This window comes from Balaenoptera borealis (assembly GCF_965194805.1).
Source record: "Balaenoptera borealis genome assembly, chromosome: 20".
Lineage (NCBI taxonomy): Eukaryota > Metazoa > Chordata > Mammalia > Artiodactyla > Balaenopteridae > Balaenoptera > Balaenoptera borealis.
The window spans coordinates 20,876,031-20,894,306 of NC_138879.1; the positions used below are offsets into that span (position 1 = coordinate 20,876,031).

General features: G+C 43.0%; 1 long non-coding RNA gene across 1 annotated transcript; it reads right to left on the minus strand.

Annotated features, from left to right (window-relative positions):
• Window positions 1-9,521: 9,521 nt before the first annotated feature.
• LOC309618297 lies at window positions 9,522-18,268 on the minus strand. Its single transcript, XR_014238402.1, has 3 exons — window positions 18,212-18,268; window positions 15,480-15,597; window positions 9,522-9,774 (listed from the first exon to the last, which is right to left on the minus strand). It is a non-coding gene; the product is annotated as an uncharacterized lncRNA (long non-coding RNA).
• Window positions 18,269-18,276: the final 8 nt, after the last annotated feature.

The window sequence follows — 18,276 nt, forward strand, 5'->3', positions numbered from 1 at the left end:
GAATCTGATACTGCCACATGCAAAATGACTGGTAAGTCAGTTATATCTACAATTCAGTGCTTAGATTTTGTTCTATCTTGAAGTAGGAATACAGGTAAAATACAAGGCTTCCCCATCCCATTTTCAATTCTTCATCAGTTATATATTTTTTCTGATAAAAGTATATCTATGTATATTTGATATATATTTATCAAAAATTTTATGTGTTAAGAAGCCACCTTGATGGTTGCACACCGATGTGAATGTACTTACTGAATATTACACTGCTTCCCTGTACTTACTAAAAATTACACTGAGGGCTTCCCTGGTGGCGCAGTGGTTAAGAATCCGCCTGCCAATGCAGGAGACATGGGTTCGAGCCCTGGTCCGGAAAGATCCCACATGCCGTGGGGCAACTAAGCCCGTGCACCACAACTACTGAGCCTGCGCTCTAGAGCCCGTGTGCCACAACTACTGAACCCGTGTGGCTAGAGCCCGTGCTCCGCAACAAGAGAAGCCACTGCAATGAGAAGCCCACACACCACAACGAAGAGTAGCCCCCGCTTGCCGCAACTAGAGAAAGCCCGCGCGCAGCAATGAAGACCCAACGCAGCCAAAAAAAAAAAAATTACACTGAACCGTACACTTAAAAACGGTTAAAAGAGTAAATTTTATGGGATGTATCTTTTACAACATTAAAAAAATAATTTAAAATGTTTTATTTTAAAAAATGCAATTGACTTGTGTATATGGACCTTGTATTGTAATCTTTCTAAACTCCCTTATTAGTTCCAGTAGCTTTTGAAGGAATAGTCCTTAGGATCTTCTATGTACAATCATGTCTTATGTCTTCTGTAAATACAGTTTTATTCCTTTCTTAAAAAAAAAAAAAAAGGTATCTCTACATTAACAAAGCAAAGACTACCAAAATATAAAATCTTCTTTTCTGTACACTAAAACGCTTTTAAGATATGCCAAAGAGGAAGAACCATGACACAACAGATGTCAACTCAGATTAGGGAAGATAAGATTAAAACTACTTTGATTCAACACGTGAGAACAATTTGAGAATGACTTTGCTTCAACATGTGATTAACAGAAAAACACCGTTAAGTCATGTATCATTCCTGAGCCACAGAGGAACTATGGCAGAGGGAAGCGGACACAGGCTTTCCAGTGTTCCTTGGACTATCACCTTATTTGATCACGGGGTGATTCAAACAGGGAGCACTGCTTGGTCTTGATCCATCCAGAAGACACACTCAATGACTTGCTTCTATCACAAATTTACAGATGGGGTTGAAGTAAGTAAGGGAAGGGACTCTGAGAGTTCTCACTCGGAATCCTCAGAATAGACGCAGATCCCCCCTGAGAGCCTGCACAAAGGGACTGTCTGAGACCAGCAGACCCTGGGGTTCAACCGCCAAAGTCTTAAACTGGAGAGGTAAGGAGGCTGAGGGGCAGGCAGGCCAGAACTAAGAAAACAAGAGCTCCAAAACACACAAACAAAAACCATTAATAAAAAGTGCTAGGGCTGGATTTTCCAATTCTCAGTGAGACTGTTAAATAACTATTCTTAGAAATTTGTTGGGCTGATTTAACAAGCCAAATGATAGAGAGCAGGAAACTAAAACCATGTCAAAAGTTAATTTTTAATAATCTCCCCAATAGTTTTAATTAGCCAAATATACTAGCCCGGCATAGCTGGAGAGACATATTGATAGCATAATAAACATCAGTAGAGTCAAAATGGACTACAAATTTCAACATACATATAAAAACAGTGGAAGCCCTAGAAATAATAACTTAGTCCCAGATACTTGAGGAGATCAAATTATTAAATATAACATATTAAAGCAGTAACAGAAGATATTACATCTTACCACAGTGGAAATATTTTTTTTTATTTCATCAGAAAAAAAATCTGATTAAATTTTTTCATGGCTGGGAAAATAGGTTCTTAAAAAGGAACTCTGACAAGAGCACCAACACAAATATATCATGACTTAAACAGAAATCATCTTTACTGTAAGAAGGAGAAAAAAATACTACTTTCACAAGACAGAAAATACAGACCATGCACAATATTATTACTAGTAGGTCATGCAAAGATAGTTTTTGAAAAAGAAACAAGCCTCAGTTTCCTCATTCATGAAATGAAAAGTTGAAATAGACTGAGTATTTAGTGATCAAAATTTTTATGCGTTAACAAGCTATCTCGGACTTCCTTGGTGGCGCAGTCGTTAAGAATCCGCCTGCCAATGCAGGGGACGTGGGTTCGAACCCTGATCCGGGAAGATCCCACATGCCGCGGAGCAACTAAGCCCGTACGCCACAACTACTGAAGCCCGCGAGCGTAGAGCCCGTGCTCCGCAAAAAAGAGAAGCCACCGCAATGAGAAGCCCGCGGGCCACAACGAAGAGTAGCCCCCACTCGCCGCAACTAGAGAAAGCCCGCGCGCAGCAATGAAGACCCAACGCAGCCAAAAATAAATAAATAAATAAATTTATACAACAAAAAACAAAAAAACAAGCCATCTCGGGGGATAGGGAAGGATGGATTGGGAGTTTGGCGTTAGCAGATGCAAACTATTGTATATAGAATGGATAAACAACAAGGTCCTACTGTATAGCACAGGGAACTATATTCAAATTCCTGTGATAAACCATAATGGAAAGAATATTAAAAAATGTATATATATGTATAACTGAATCGCTTTGCTATACAGCAGAAATTAACACATTATAAATCAACTATACTTCAATAAAAAAGAAAAAAAGAAGCTATCTCGATGGTTGCACATCAGTGAGAATGTACTTAATGCCACTGAATTGTACATTTAAAAATGGTTATAATGGTAAATGAGCTATAGGGGTGACAGGAGCCCCCAGGCAACCCCTCCTGAGGAGAACTGCCTCTACCCTTCCCTTTGCATAGGGGGTGGTCGTCATTTTCTCTGTGAACACTGTGGGGGAAAGGTTGGGAAGGCTTAATTAATAAATGATCTTTATGTCCCATCCAGCTCTAGCATGCTGTCACTATGCCTCCAATAAATGAACATCGTAATGCACAGTGACAACAATTTGAATAGACAGAAACCCCGTTCTACACAAAGAAGTTATAACAGATAATGAAAATGACAGAAACATTTCTATCTCTCTAAAAGCTACTTTTCTGGAAAGTACATTTAAAGAATATCAAGATTAAAAAAATTAAATACATTTTAAAGCAGGCATTCCTAGCAAAATGTGTTTTAGGGCAGACTGAAATGAGGGCCTAAGGTCATCCATTTGATGGCTGTAACGGTAGCTATTACCAACTAAGAGCATGTAGCCGTTACATTCTCCCCAGCCACAGTTACAGGGGTAACATGGACATGAACTAAGGACAAACACAGAATCCTGAAACTGTCATCATGAAATACATAATTTCCAATAAGGAGTATAAAAAAAGGATGCAAAAAATACATAATAAGATCAAAAAAATGAAATTTGCCCCTATCCTTTCTCTAGTGGGTATAAAGATATTAAAACACAATCATTTATTCTTTTTTTATAAATTTATTTATTTGTTTATTTATTTTTGGCTGCATTGGGTCTTTGTTGCTGCGAGCGGGCTTTCTCTTTAGTTGCGGCGAGCGGGGGCTACTCTTCGTTGCAGTGCGCAGGCTTCTTATTGCAGTGGCTTCTCTTGTTGTGGAGCATGGGCTGTAGGTGCCTGTGGTGTAGGTGCACGTGCTTCAGTAGTTGTGGCACATGGGCTCAGTAGTTGTGGCTCAAGGGCTCTAGAGCGCAGGCTCAGTACTTGCAGCGCACAGGCTTAGTTGCTCCGTGGCATGTGGGATCTTCCCGGACCAGGGCTCAAACCTGTGTCCCCTGCGTTGGCAGGCGGATTCTTAACCACTGAGTCACCAGGGAAGCCCCAATCATTTATTCTTCAAATAGTGCATGATTTCTTTTACAGAGGCACTGATGGCATACACAAATTTACCTTAGCATTCAAGAGATTCCTAAAAGAAATTTCTCAAATTTATACCTAGGATAAGTTCTTCACTTGAAATCAAGTATGAAGTACATAGGGTGCAATTATATGATCCTTGCTACTTTTTATGTTTTTAAATGTCCAAAATCAAAAGTCTGAAAGTTTAATTATAGATTATATCTTTTTAATTTTAAAATGTTTAGATTTTGTTATGTGATGTGCATAGCTGAATCCTGAGTGTGTTATTTCAGCCTGGTCAGTGATCCATGTTTTCAGCACTCTTGCTTCAATAAGAGAAATAAAAAGACTCAGTTGAGCATACTGTTGAGCAATGCTCCTTAAAGTTCAATGTACATACAAATAACCCAGGGATCTCCTGAAAATGCAGATTCTGATCCAGTAGATCTTGGGTGGGACCTTGTTATTTTTTTTTAAAATTTATTTATTTTATTTTTGGCTGTGTTGGGTCTTCGTTTCTGTGCGAGGGCTTTCTCTAGTTGCGGCAAGCAGGAGCCACTCTTCATCACAGTGTGCAGGCCTCTCACTATCGTGGCCTCTCTTGTTGCGGAGCACAGGCTCCAGACGCGCAGGCTCAGTAGTTGTGGCACACGGGCCTAGTTGCTCCGCGGCATGTGGGATCTTCCCAGACCAGGACTTGAACCCGTGTCTCCTGCATTGGCAGGCAGATTCTCAACCACTGCGCCACCAGGGAAGCCTGACCTTGTTATTTTTTAACAAGTCTCTAAGTGATGCTGATGCTGCTGGGCCAGAACCATATCTGAGGAGCATAGCTAGAGAACAATGGCTTTCAAACTGAGGTGCGTGAGAATCATGGGGAGGGCTCCTTAAACCAGATTGTTGGGCCCCACCCCCAGATCTGAGGTGGGGTATGAAATTCGGTTTTTTTTTTTGGCCGCATTGCAAGGCTTATGAGATCTTAGTTCGCCGACCACGGATTGAACCCGGGCAGTGAAAGCACCGAGTCCTAACCACTGGACTGCCAGGGAATTCCCTGCATTTCCAACAAGTTCCCAGGCAATGCTGATGTTGCTTGTCTGGGATCCACACTTTGAGAATCACTGCTCTCAAGGAAAGAATGTTAGATTGGGAGAGAGAACACCTGGGTCTAACCTCCGCTCTGTTACTAACTGGCCCTCTGACTCTATCAGGTAGAAATGCAGTCAGCTGCAATTAAAAGAGCATTCAATTAAGAGTAACTTAAATAAATAGTAGTTTGTTTTTCCCACTTGGTAAATCCAGAGGTGGGGAGTCCAGGGTTGAGGTACCTATTAGGAAGCCATCAAGGACACATGGCCTTTCTACCTTTGTGTTCTTCCATCACTAATGTGTGGCTTTTTGTGCTCATGGACACAAGACAGCTGCTGAACCAAGTTCCAAGCAGAAGGAAGGGAATAGAGCAAAGGTGGAAGGGGCATCCGGCTGCACTTGCCCCTCTGAAAATGTTTTCCCAGGAGTCTCGCTCCATGGCTTCCACTTACATCTCCCTGGCCAGAACTGAGGCAACCATAGACCACTCATTGGAAGGTGACTAGACAGAGGGGATTGGACTCGCCAACCAACAATGTCTACCACAGTGATCTAAGACACAGACACAGATCTTAATATAACATCAAGACAAACAGAAGCTCCAAAACCTAAGTACACATCTCAGCTCTCTGATCCCCAGTCTCCTCATTTGTAAAGTGTATGAGATACACTACTGGCATTTTGGCAGGACAATTCACCCGCAGTGTGGTTCTGTCCTGTACACTGCAGGACATTTAGTATCTCTGATCTCTAGGTACTATACTCTAGGTACTCAGTATTGCCCACCCCCACCTTTGTGATAAAACCAAATAGGCCTCTGCTGTTTTGCTGCTGATGCCTCCAGTTGGGGTGGAGCATGGTAGGGGACTATCTTCTGGGGTTGGAAACCATTGTACTATATGGTGTCTGGTCCAAAGTCATGTGATTCTTCCTGGCCTCTTCGATAAAGGCTAGTGTTTTTTTGGTTTTTTGTTTTGTTTGTTCGTTTGTTTATTTGTTTGAAGCCCTGGCTACACAGCAGGAGCATGGGTCCTCACTTTCCACCTCATGGTGGGTAGGCATTTTTCATCTCCTTATTGCTATTTTAGACATCACTTTTTTTTTTTTTTTTGAAGTATAGTTTATTTACAATATTGTGTTAGTTTCTGGTGTATAGCAAAGTGATTCAGATATATATAGATATACAGGTATATTGTTTTTCAGATTCTTTTCTATCATAGTTTATTGTAAGATATTGAATATAGTTCCCTGTGCTATACAGTAGGACCTTGTTGTTTATCCATTCTATACATAATAGTTTGCATCTACCAACCCCAAACTCCCAGTCCATCCCTCTCCCCTCTTCCCCCTTGGCAACCGCAAGTCTGATCTCTGTGTCTGTGAGTCTGTTTCTACTTTGTAGATAGGTTCATTTGTGCCATATTTTAGATTCCACATATAAGTGAAATCATATGGTAATTGTCTTTCTCTTTCTGACTTACTTCACTTAGTATGCTAGTCTCTAGGTCCATCCATGTTGCTGCAAATGGCATTATTTCATTCTTTTTTATGGCTGAGTAATAATCCATTGTGTATGTATACCACATCTTCTTTATCCATTCATCTGTCGGACATTTAGGTTGCTTCCATGTCTTGGCTATTGTAAATAGTGCTGCTATGAACACAGCGGTGCGTGGGCTCAGTAGTTGTGGCTCACGGGCTCTAGAGCACAGCCTCAGTAGTTGTGGCACGTGGACTTAGTTGCTCTGTGGCATGTGGGATCTTTGCAGACCAGGGCTTGAACCCGTGTCCCCTGCATTGGCAGGTGGATTCTTAACCACTGTGCTACCAGGGAAGCACCCCTCCTCCTCCTTTGAGGCACCTGTTATCCACCACCACACTCTTCTACTGCTTGTTCCAAAGACCTACCTACTTCCAAATCATTCTTCCACATTCTCCAGACTTTCCTCTCCACTCTAAGCCTCACCACCATATGGATGGTCCTGACTGTACTGGCTGTTCCCTGACCTCCTCACCTCCAATGCCCTTTACCACTTCTCTACTTGTCACCCACACTATGGACAGACCTCAGCACTTGCCATCCCACAAACTATTCCTTAACTTCAAACTTGACTGGTTCACTCTTGCACCACCGCTTCCTGCACCTCCACCTTCTCATTCCCTTTGTCCCATTCTTCTTTCTAATGTTGATTTCACTCTCCCAAGCAATCAGCCCCTTCCTAGCTTTACATTCTTGTCCAGGCAGTCTGGATAATCTGATCCATCCCTCCTTTATTCCTCAGATCTTTACCTCATCCTCCTGGTAAAACCCAGCCCTGGCTCTCACCGATCTGCCTCTGACACCCACATTTGGGCAGCTGAACACTGCCTGAGGCAGCGTACCCCCCCGTGGACTATTGCCTTGACATCCTGATGGTCCCTAACTGCCCCAGCCCTCTCCAGCCACTGGGCTGGGGGTCCTTCTACTTGTCCTTGTCAGCCCTCTCTTCTGCTCCCTACCTTTGTCACCTCCCCTCTCACTCTCACTCGAAGCAGATAATTTCACTCCTACTTGACAGTGAAAATAGAAGCCATCAGGCAGAATCCCCCTCAACTTCCTGCCCCCCACTCCCACCCCACTAAAACACTTATTTTTATCCACACTCATCCTTTCCTCCCTTTCATTGTGGGAAAAGTTTCCTTCCTGTAGTTAATCCCTCCACCTGAGCCCTGCATCCCAATAGCTCCAGTCTCCTCAGGGACTTGTTTCTTAAAATCGTCTCTGTCCCTTCAGTATTTCAACATGATGTTGAAATACGGAGGCTTTTGCAAGCTTCTCCCATGTTCTAAAAAGCAGTGTTCCCCAGACGCTACATTCCCACCTCCTCTGTAAAAGTCTCCCTTTCTCTCTTTTCCCCTTTAAAGCTGGAATTCTTAAACATTTTCACACCACGGATGCTTCTGGCAGTCTGGTAGATGATGTTTCTGAATGCATACAACAATATACATAGAATTACCAAGGAAACCAATTATATTGAAATACAGTTGTTACAATAGATTAAAATTTGTGACACAGTAATACATGTGCTTCTTTCATTTTATCTTTGTGTCATCCATGAATGCATTAAATAATGAGATACTGGGACTTACCTGGTGGTCCAGTGGCTAAGACTCCGAGCTCCCAATGCAGGGGGCCCAGGTTCGATCCCTGGTCAGGGAACTAGATCCCACATGCCGCAACTAAGAGTTAGCATGCCGCAACTAAAGATCCTGCATGCCACAACTAAAAGATCCGGCACACGGCGACGAAGATCCCGCATGCTGCAACTGAGACTCGACGCAGCCAAATAAATAAATAAATATTTTTTAAAAAGAAAATAAATACATAAGATCTTGAAGTGAGTCTAAATAACTCCCATGTTCGTAAGCAGTGATGATTATAAACAATATTTTGCAACATCTGCCTCAACTGTCATGTAATCTAAAAATAGCTGTGATTTTTACAGGTGACAAAGTCACAGTCACTGCTAATACTAGTGAAGTGTGATGTCTACAGTTATAATGGAAGGGAAGGCTAAATTTTAATTAGAGGTGAGTGAAAAATCAAAATGTAATTTTCTTCTCATCCAAGTTCATGGATTCCCCTGAATTCTATTCATAGACCCCTTGGAGGGGATCTGTGAGCCCCAGATTAAAGCCCCTGTTTTAAAGTCTATACTCCCTGCCCACCTCCTTATCTTTCATTCATGTCTTAATTTTAGGATTCATTAGTGCCAACTATGTATAAGGGTAAGTAACCTTTTGCAATCTAGCTTTTATTCTTGTAACCCAGGGTCACTATCCTCACCAAAGTCACCAGTGTTCCCCCACACTAGAAGGACTCTTTTCTATCTCCATATTACTCCATCTCCCTGCAGCCTCAGATGTCAAATCATTTCCTCCTTGGAAATTTCTCCTTCCTAGGCTTCTGCAGTATCCTTCTCTATGGCCATGCCTCCAGCTGCAAGTAAAAAAAATAATTAAAAAAAAAGATTTAAACTATAAGGAGATATCCCACATTTTAAGAGGTCCAGATATGAGGCAGCTCCAGGGCTGATTAATTTGATGGCTCAACAGCATCATCAGGGACCCAGGTGCCTTCCATCTTTCTGCTCTACCACCCTCAGCACGATGGCTTATCCTCAAGATGCTCTCTGCACAGTTAAAAGATGACTGTTGCAGTTCCAGGTGCCAACATGCAATTTTTAAAATAAATTTATTTATTTTATTTGCTTATTTTTGGCTGCATCAGGTCTTCATTGCTGCACACGCGGGCTTTCTCTAGTTGAGCGGGGGCTACTCTTCGTCGCGGTGCGCGGGCTTCTCATTGCAGTGGCTTTTCTTGTTGGCAGCACGGGCTCTAGGTGCGTGGGCTTCAGTAGTTGTGGCTCGCGGGCTCTAGAGCGCAGGCTCAGTAGTTGTGGTGCACGGGCTTTAGTTGCTCCGCGGCATGTGGGATTTTCCCGGAGCAGGGCTCAAACCTCTGTTCCTTTTTTTTTTTTTAATTTATTTATTTTTGGCTGCGTTGCATCTTCACTGCTGTACGCGGGCTTTCTCTAGTTGCAGCAAGTGGGGGCTTCTCTTGCGGAGCACGGGCTCTAGGTGCACAGGCTTCAGTAGTTGTGGCACGAGGGCTCACCAGTTGTGGCTCACAGGCTCTAGAGCGCAGGCTCAGTAGTTGTGGCGCACGGGCTTAGTTGCTCCGTGGCATGTGGGATCTTCCCGGACCAGGGCTCGAACCTGTGTCCCCTGCATTGGCAGATGGATTCTTAACCACTGCACCACCAGGGAAGCCCCCCAACATGCAATGGAAGAAGAGAGTGTGTCTCTTCCTTTCTTTTCTTTTTAGTCACGCCTCACACCTTGAAGGATCTTAGTTCCCTGACCAGGGATTCAACTTGGGCCTCAGCAGTGAAAGCGCTGAAAGCTAACCACTGGACAGCCAGGGAATTCCCTCTCCCTATCTATTTTTATCCAGTGAGGAGACATTCCCCAGAAGACCCCAGAAGTCTTTCCTTACATCTCACTGACCTGAATTGCATCACATGTCCCTTCCTAAATCAGTTGCTGGCAAGGAAATTGTGATAACCATAGTTGGCTTGGATTAATCAGGATTTACTGCTGCTTGGAGGAAAGGTGGAATGCAGAACAAAATCAGGGCTCTATCAGGAATGAAGAGGGTAGGCAATCAAACCTCACTGATATGCACTAGTTTTTCTTCTGCCTTTTTTGCTTGCTGCTTCATTTTTCTTTGCAATACAGTCTTCCTACCCCTTAGGTGTTGTATTCTATCAGGTTCTATTCCAGTCCTCTTCCAAGCTAGGACCATCCCACACCATGCAGTCTCCCTGAGTGACCCTATTCAGGCCTATGGCTTTAACTGCCACTTGGGTACAGCCGACTCTCCACCTAGACATTGCTCATTAGCTCTAGGCCTGTGTATTCCCTGTTGCGTACTGGCCCCTGACTTCCATCTGGATATTCTTCAGGCCTCTCGAACTCAACCTGTGCAAACACACTCCTGAATTCCCTGTGTCTCAGTACATGGCCCTACCTTCACCCAACATCCCAAGATTGAAGTCTGTCCACTCAGACTCTTCCCTCTCCCTTACCCCCATGACACGTTCAGTCATCTTGAACTGCTGTAGATTCTCTCCACTCAGTATCTCTAAACTCCGTCCCTTGGGCAGGGCCCTCCTCATTTCAGGCCTGGCTGGTAACCTTGCCTCTTGCTCCACTCCATGCCTGTCTCGCTGATACCGGAAGCATCTTTCTAAAAGGCAAATCTGAGTCTGTCCCAGCCCTGTTCAGGATCCTTCAGTGGCTTCCTAGTCCTCAAGGCGCATCCAGGTCTGGTGCCTGCTGACTTCTCCAGTTCACTACATGAAATTTCCCTCGTTCCCTCTAAACTCAACATGCCATCTCCCACATCTGGACTGTACACATGCTGTTTCTTCCACACCATAAACTCCCTCAACACACGCATACACACACACACCTTTTTTTTCCTTCCACATGCACTCAAAAAATACTTTTGTTTCTGATTTGTCATAAGGAATGAGACCGTGCATATTGTTCTGTAACTTGTTTTTGTCAGCTACCATGGTTGGCCACTTTTCCACACCAATGATAGCTCTACTTTATCTTTCTTTCTTTTTTTTTTTTAATATTTGTTTATTTTGGCTGCCCCGGGTCTTAGTTGCACACGAGGGATCTTGGTTGCGGTGGGTGTGTGGGATCTTTAGTTGCGGCATGCGGGCTTCTTAGTTGTGGCACGTGGGCTTCTTAGTTGTGGTATGCATGTGTGATCTAGTTCGCCGACTAGGGATCGAACCCAGGCCCCCTGCATTGGAAGTGTGGAGTCTTACCCACTGGACCACCAGGGAAGTCCCTACCTTATCTTTCTTACAAATGGCTCCTTTATATTCCTTATAAGAGTAGTTTATTTAACTATACCTCTATTGATGGACATATTGATAATTCTGCCAGTTTACCTCCAGAATGTATCCATTTATACTACCACTAATAGTGTATAGAAATCGTGTATAAAAGCACCCATTTCGGGCTTCCCTGGTGGCGCAGTGGTTGAGAATCTGCCTGCCAATGCAGGGGACACGGGTTCGTGCCCTGGTCTGGGAAGATCCCACATGCCACGGAGCAACTAGGCCCGTGAGCCACAACTACTGAGCCTGCGCGTCTGGAGCCTGTGCTCCGCAACAAGAGAGGCCGCGACAGTGCGAGGCCCGCACACCGCGATGAAGAGTGGCCCCCACTCGCTGCAACTAGAGAAAGCCCTCGCACAGAAACGAAGACCCAACACACCCAAAAATAAATAAAAATAAATAAATTTTTAAAAAATGCTTACAAAAAAAACCCAAAAAAAACTTTAAAAAAAAAAAAAGCACCCATTTCTCAGAATCTTCATCAACACTAGATATTGTCAATTTTTAAAACTTTTGCTCATATAATTTTTTGCCTTAAATGTGTTTTTCTTTTTCTTTTTTTTAAAAATAAATTTATTTATTTATTTTTTGGCTGTGTTGGGTCTTCGTTGCTGCACACAGGCTTTCTCTAGTTGCAGCGAGCAGGGGCTACTCTTCGTTGCGGTGCACGGGCTTCTCATTACGGTGGCTTCTCTTGTTGCAGAGCACAGGCTCTAGGCGCGTGGGCTTCAGTAGTTGCGGTGCGTGGGCTCAGTAGTTGTAGCTTGCGGGCTCTAGAGCACAGGCTCAGTAGTTGTGGCACATGGGCTTAGTTGCTCTGCGGCATGTGGGATCTTCCCGGACCCTCCCCAGACCAGGGAGGATTCTTAACCACTGCACCACCAGGGAAGTCCCTAAATGTGTGTTTTTCTGATTAGTAGTGAGACTGAGCATCTTTTTGTATATTTTTTACTTATCATGAACCATTTATTCCTTTTATCAATTTTTTTCTGAGTGTTTGTTTTCTTCTTATTGATTTGTATCCGTCCCCCCACTCCCCCACCCCCACTTTCTCCACCTGCCTAATTCCTACCAGACATTCAAGATAGGCCAGGTACCACCTCTTCCAAAAAGTCTTCGCCAGTTCTCTGGCCTCTCCCTGCCTCAACCCCCAAGTTAAGCCCCCAACTCTGCCCTATCTACATACCAACCTTGCTGTGAGTTTATCTCCTCCACAAGTTCATGAGCGCTTGGGTCTGTTACCTCTATTTCCCCAGCTCGTATTAGTGTGCCCTGCGTAGTATAGGTGCATAATAAAAGAATGAGCAAATAATTGGCAAATAGGATTACCTTCAGTCTTATTTTCTTTTTCCTATTCCTTGAGAAAACAAGACAGAACAAAATAGCCAGTTTTGTTCTATTTCATAACCAAATATGAACTTAGCATAACTCCTTTCACATAAAGAGCTTCAGCTCTCTGCCTTCATTGTTTAATTTTTTTCCTTGGCTTCGTTTTGAAAGTTAAAGTCCCTGGGGTCCTAGGATCCCAGTCTCAAGACCCGAAATCTCCCAGTCCCTGAGACACACCCTCATTTCCAAACCTCACACCTCTGCCTCCTTACTTCCCAAGATACCCATGCTCCTGGCATACTGCGGGCCAGGCATCCAGGAAAGGCCAGAGACGAAGGTGCATCCAAAATAAAGTCTTATTGGGAATTCCCTGGCGGTCCAGTGGTTAGGACCCTGTGCTTTCACTGCCGAGGGCCCAGGTTCAATCCCTGGTTGTAGAACTAAGATCCCTCATGCCGCCAGGTGAGGCCAAAAAAAAAAAAAAAAAAGTCAAAATTATGTCTTATTCAACCTGGAATGTTCAATAAATGCTTAGGACATATACAAACTTGTTAGTTGACAAATGCTACATTTATTATCAGACACAAACCAAGGCCTCAGACAAAGGAATGCCACATCCCATTACATTATCATAACCTGGATCAGAGAATATGGAGCCAAGCAAATTAAACTCAACACTCAATAATCAAGCCATGGGTAATGAACTTGAGACCCTATGAGAAGGACCATGAACTTGGGCCTTCTGTTCAACCTCAACAGAAGTCAGATCTGAAACTGAACCTGTAGGATCATCACAAAGTAATTAGGTTTTAATTTTTTTCAAATGTATTTAAAGCAATCACTCATTTTGTTTTTACTCTGAATAAGATCTTCATCTGTAGCAGCAGCCGCCAAGCTATACCTGAGTTCCAACTGCATCTCGTGATAATAACAGCGGCTGATATTTGTTGAGCGTTGACTATGTCAGGCACTGTGATAAGTGCTCATGCATCATCTCATTTAACCCAGATAGACAGGTCAGTTCTCAGCAGAAATGGAAAGCACAGCCTGCTAATAACTGGGAGGATTTATGTTCAGCTCTGCTAATGTACACAAGCATCTCAGTTTCCAACCCATTTCTACAGACTTGGAGGAGCCTCTAGCTTGTCAGAGATGGCTTCTTAGAGAAAACTTACACTGCAACTTCTCCAACTCAGAGAAATTCACACGTTCTAACCTGTTTGCCTATAACTAAGATTTGAAGGAAGCTTTCCCACTTCTGGGAGAGTAGAAGGAGGAGCACGGCACTGTTATTAATCAAGAAAAGGCTGAAATTAAAGTCTCGCGTTTCACAAGTGTTCATAAACTGCTTTCAGCTTATTATTTTAAAGGAAGCAAACAGCTGTTCCAGAGTAACAAGGAGGGGAGGGCTGGCAAGTTCACTCCCAACTCCGAAGGCTTCCACTTCACCTGGGCGGACTCGGAGAGGGGCCTGGCTAAGCCTCTGAAGACAGGCAGCCCCAAGGAGCGGATCTGTCGGGGGAGGGGAGCTTCGGGGCTGAAGGAGGAGCTCCGACCCCACCCTCAAACTTCAAAGGGAGCAGCCAGATCCTCCCTGAAAAGGCTGGGCTGCCGATACTCCAGGAGGTCGCTCGAGCTCTTCTGACAGCCCGGCGGGAGCTGGAGGGAGCGGACGGGGAGGCCCGGTGGGGTGAGGGGAGGGAAACTGAGCCCAGGAGGGGGCAGGCGTGGGGCGAGCCAGAGCCTTCTAAAGAAGCCCTGAAGATTCTTGGCGGCCGGAGCTGGAAGGCGGCCGAGTTCTCTTTTGAAAAAAGAGAGACAGAGAAAACAACAACAACAAAAAAACCAAAAAAACACCTCGTGTGAGCATGACTCTTGGCCGTGGTGCTTTCACCAGCGCCTCTGCAACGGCTCCCAGAGAAAGCTCGCCAGACGGGGACAGACCGACAGCCCAACTGAGCGGAAGAGCGGCCAGAAACCGGCCCAGGTCGGAGCGGGTGCTTGGAAGTTTGGGGTGGGGGTGAGGGCGGACTGCACCGACGCTGCCATAATTCGTTCAGAGACAATTGGCCATCCATATGGAAAAGATAAAGTAGATCCCTATCTTACAGCAGGCCTCCAAATAAGTTCCAGATGCACTAAAGGCCTACAGGGAACAAACAAAACTACTATGGGGTTTTGGGAAGAAAACACAGAAGGACAGCTTTATAATAGTGGGAGAAGGGACAGCTCCTTTAACAAGGTCTAAAACGTGTAAAATATAAATGAAGAGATGGATAACTTTGTCTACATTAAAATGAAAATCGTCTCTAAGGCAAAAGACATCACACGCAAAATGTAAAGACAAGCCATAGGCCCCATAATATTTGCAACCCATACAACCAAGAAAAAATTCGTAGAATATCTTAAAACGTCTAAGAGAAACAGCTCAATAGAAAGAAAAAATTATGGGCAAAGGAAATGAACAGGCAATTCCAGAAGGTCAGTTACAAAAGAAAATTGAATCAACTTTGCTTGTGATCATAACTGGAAGTTACAACCATGAGATCCCATTGAGCATCTGTGGGATTGACAAAAATTAAGATCTGATAACCCGTGTGGAACTGAGTATAGAGAAATGAGAATTATGTTGCTAGTAAAAGTGTAAATTGGTACAAACATCTAGGAAAAAATATGCCAAACCTTGTAAAGTTGAAGCTGCACAAGCTCTTGGTAGAGATATTTTCCTTCACATTCACAAGTGGATGAGTCCTGTGCTCACTTGATGTAAGAGAGAATAGTGGAAACAGTCTAACTGGCCCTGTGTGGAAATAGAATAGACTGGTTTTATTCATCCAATGAAATACTTTGAAGCAGTTAAAAGGAATGAAATAAATCTACATGTGTCAACATGGCTAAATCACAAAATCTAATGTAGGGTGAAAAAAACCAGGTTACAAAAGGATATCACACTCTGATACCATTTATGTAAAATTTCAAAGCAAAAAAATATATAGTAAAAATACAAAATCATGCTTGTATGTTTAAAAATTTTTTTAATTTAAAATAAAATAGAAACCACAATGAGATACCACTTCACATTCATTAAGATGTCTACTTTTTAAAGTAACACATGTTGGCAAGGATGTGGAGAATTTGGAACTCTTGTGCATTGCTGGTGGGAATGTAAAATGGTGCAGCCACTGTGGAAAATGGTATGGCAATTCCTCAAAAAAAGTAAACACAGAGTTATCCTATGATCCAGCAATTCCGCTTCTGGGCATATACCCAGAAGAATTGAAAGTAGGCAGTCAAACAGATATTTGTACACCCATGTTCGTAGCAGCATTATTCACAATAGCCAATAGGTGGAAGCAACTCCAATGTCCATGGATGGATGGATATGGAGCTGGAGGAATCAGGCTCCCTGACTTCAGACTATACTACAAAGCAACAGTAATCAAGACAGTATGGTACTGGCACAAAAACAGAAACATAGATCAATGGAACAGGATAGAAAGCCCAGAGATAAACCCACGCACATATGGTCACCTTATCTTTGATAAAGGAGGCAAGCATATACAGTGTAGAAAAGACAGTCTCTTCAATAAGTGGTGCTGGGAAAACTGGACAGTTACATGTAAAAGTATGAAATTAGAACACTCCCTAACACCATACACAAAAATAAACTCAAAATGGACTAAAGACCTAAATGTAAGGCCAGACACTATCAAACTCTTAGAGGAAAACATAGGCAGAACACTCTATGACATAAATCACAGCAAGATCCTTTTTGATCCAGCTCCTAGAGAAATGGAAATAAAAACAAAAATAAACAAATGGGACCTAATGAAACTTAAAAGCTTTTGCACAGCAAAGGAAACCATAAACAAGACCAAAAGACAACCCTCAGAATGGGAGAAAATATTTGCAAACAAAGCAACTGACAAAGGATTAATCTCCAAAATTTACAAGCAGCTCATGCAGCTCAATAACAAAAAAACAAACAACCCAATCCAAAAATGGGCAGAAGACCTAAACAGACATTTCTCCAAAGAAGATATACAGATTGCCAACAAGCACATGAAAGAATGCTCAACATCATTAATCATTAGAGAAATGCAAATCAAAACTACAATGAGATATCATCTCACACCGGTCAGAATGGCCATCATCAAAAAATCTAGAAACAATAAATGCTGGAGAGGGTGTGGAGAAAAGGGAACACTCTTGCACTGTTGGTGGGAATGGAAATTGATACAGCCACTATGGAGAACAGTATGGAGGTTCCTTAAAAAACTAAAAATAGAACTACCATACGACCCAGCAATCCCACTACTGGGCATATACCCTGAGAAAACCATAATTCAAAAAGAGTCATGTACCAAAATGTTCATTGCAGCTCTATTTACAGTAGCCAGGACATGGAAGCAACCTAAGTGTCCATCATCGAATGAATGGATAAAGAAGATGTGGCACATATATACAATGGAATATTACTCAGCCATAAAAAGAAACGAATTTGAGTTATTTGTAGTGAGGTGGATGGACCTAGAGTCTGTCATACAGAGTGAAGTAAGTCAGAAAGAGAAAAACAAATACAGTATGCTAACACATATATATGGAATCTAAGGGAAAAAAAAAAAAAGGTCATGAAGAACCTAGTGGCAAGACGGGAATAAAGACACAGACCTACTAGAGAATGGACTTGAGGATATGGGGAGGGGGAAGGGTAAGATGTGACAAAGTGAGAGAGTGGCATGGACATATATACACTACCAAATGTAAAATAGATAGCTAGTGGGAAGCAACTGCATAGCACAGGGAGATCAGCTCTGTGCTTTGTGACCACCTAGAGGGGTGGGATAGGGAGGGTGGGAGGGAGGGAGATGCAAGAGGGAAGAGATATGGGAACATATGTATATGTATAACTGATTCACTTTGTTATAAAGCAGAAACTAACACACCATTGTAAAGCAATTATACTCCAATAAAGATGTTTTTTAAAAATGTGGTATATGCATACAACAGAATATTATACAGCCTTAACAAGGAATAAAATTCTGTAACATGGACTAACCTTGATGACATTATGCTAAATGAAATTAGACAGACACAAAAGCACAAAACGGTGTGATTCAACTTATATGAGTTACTTAGTCAAATTCATAGAGACAGAAAGTAGAATGGCGATGGGGGCGGGGTTACTGTTCAAGGGGTACAGTTTCAGCTTGGGAAGGTGACAGTTCTCGAGATGAATGGTGGTGACAGTTGCAGAATGTGTATGTACTTAATCCCACAGAATTGTAGTTAAAAATGGTTAAAATGGTAAATTTTGTTAGGTACATTTAATTTAAAAATAGAAACTTAAAAGAAGAAAATTGGCTTGAATCCAGCTCCTCTATCTAGCAGAGCGGGCATAGCCGCTCACCTACCTGTAAAGCGCGGCTGACTCCAGACACCTGGATCGCCCGCCCCTCCCCTCCCCTCCCCCACACCG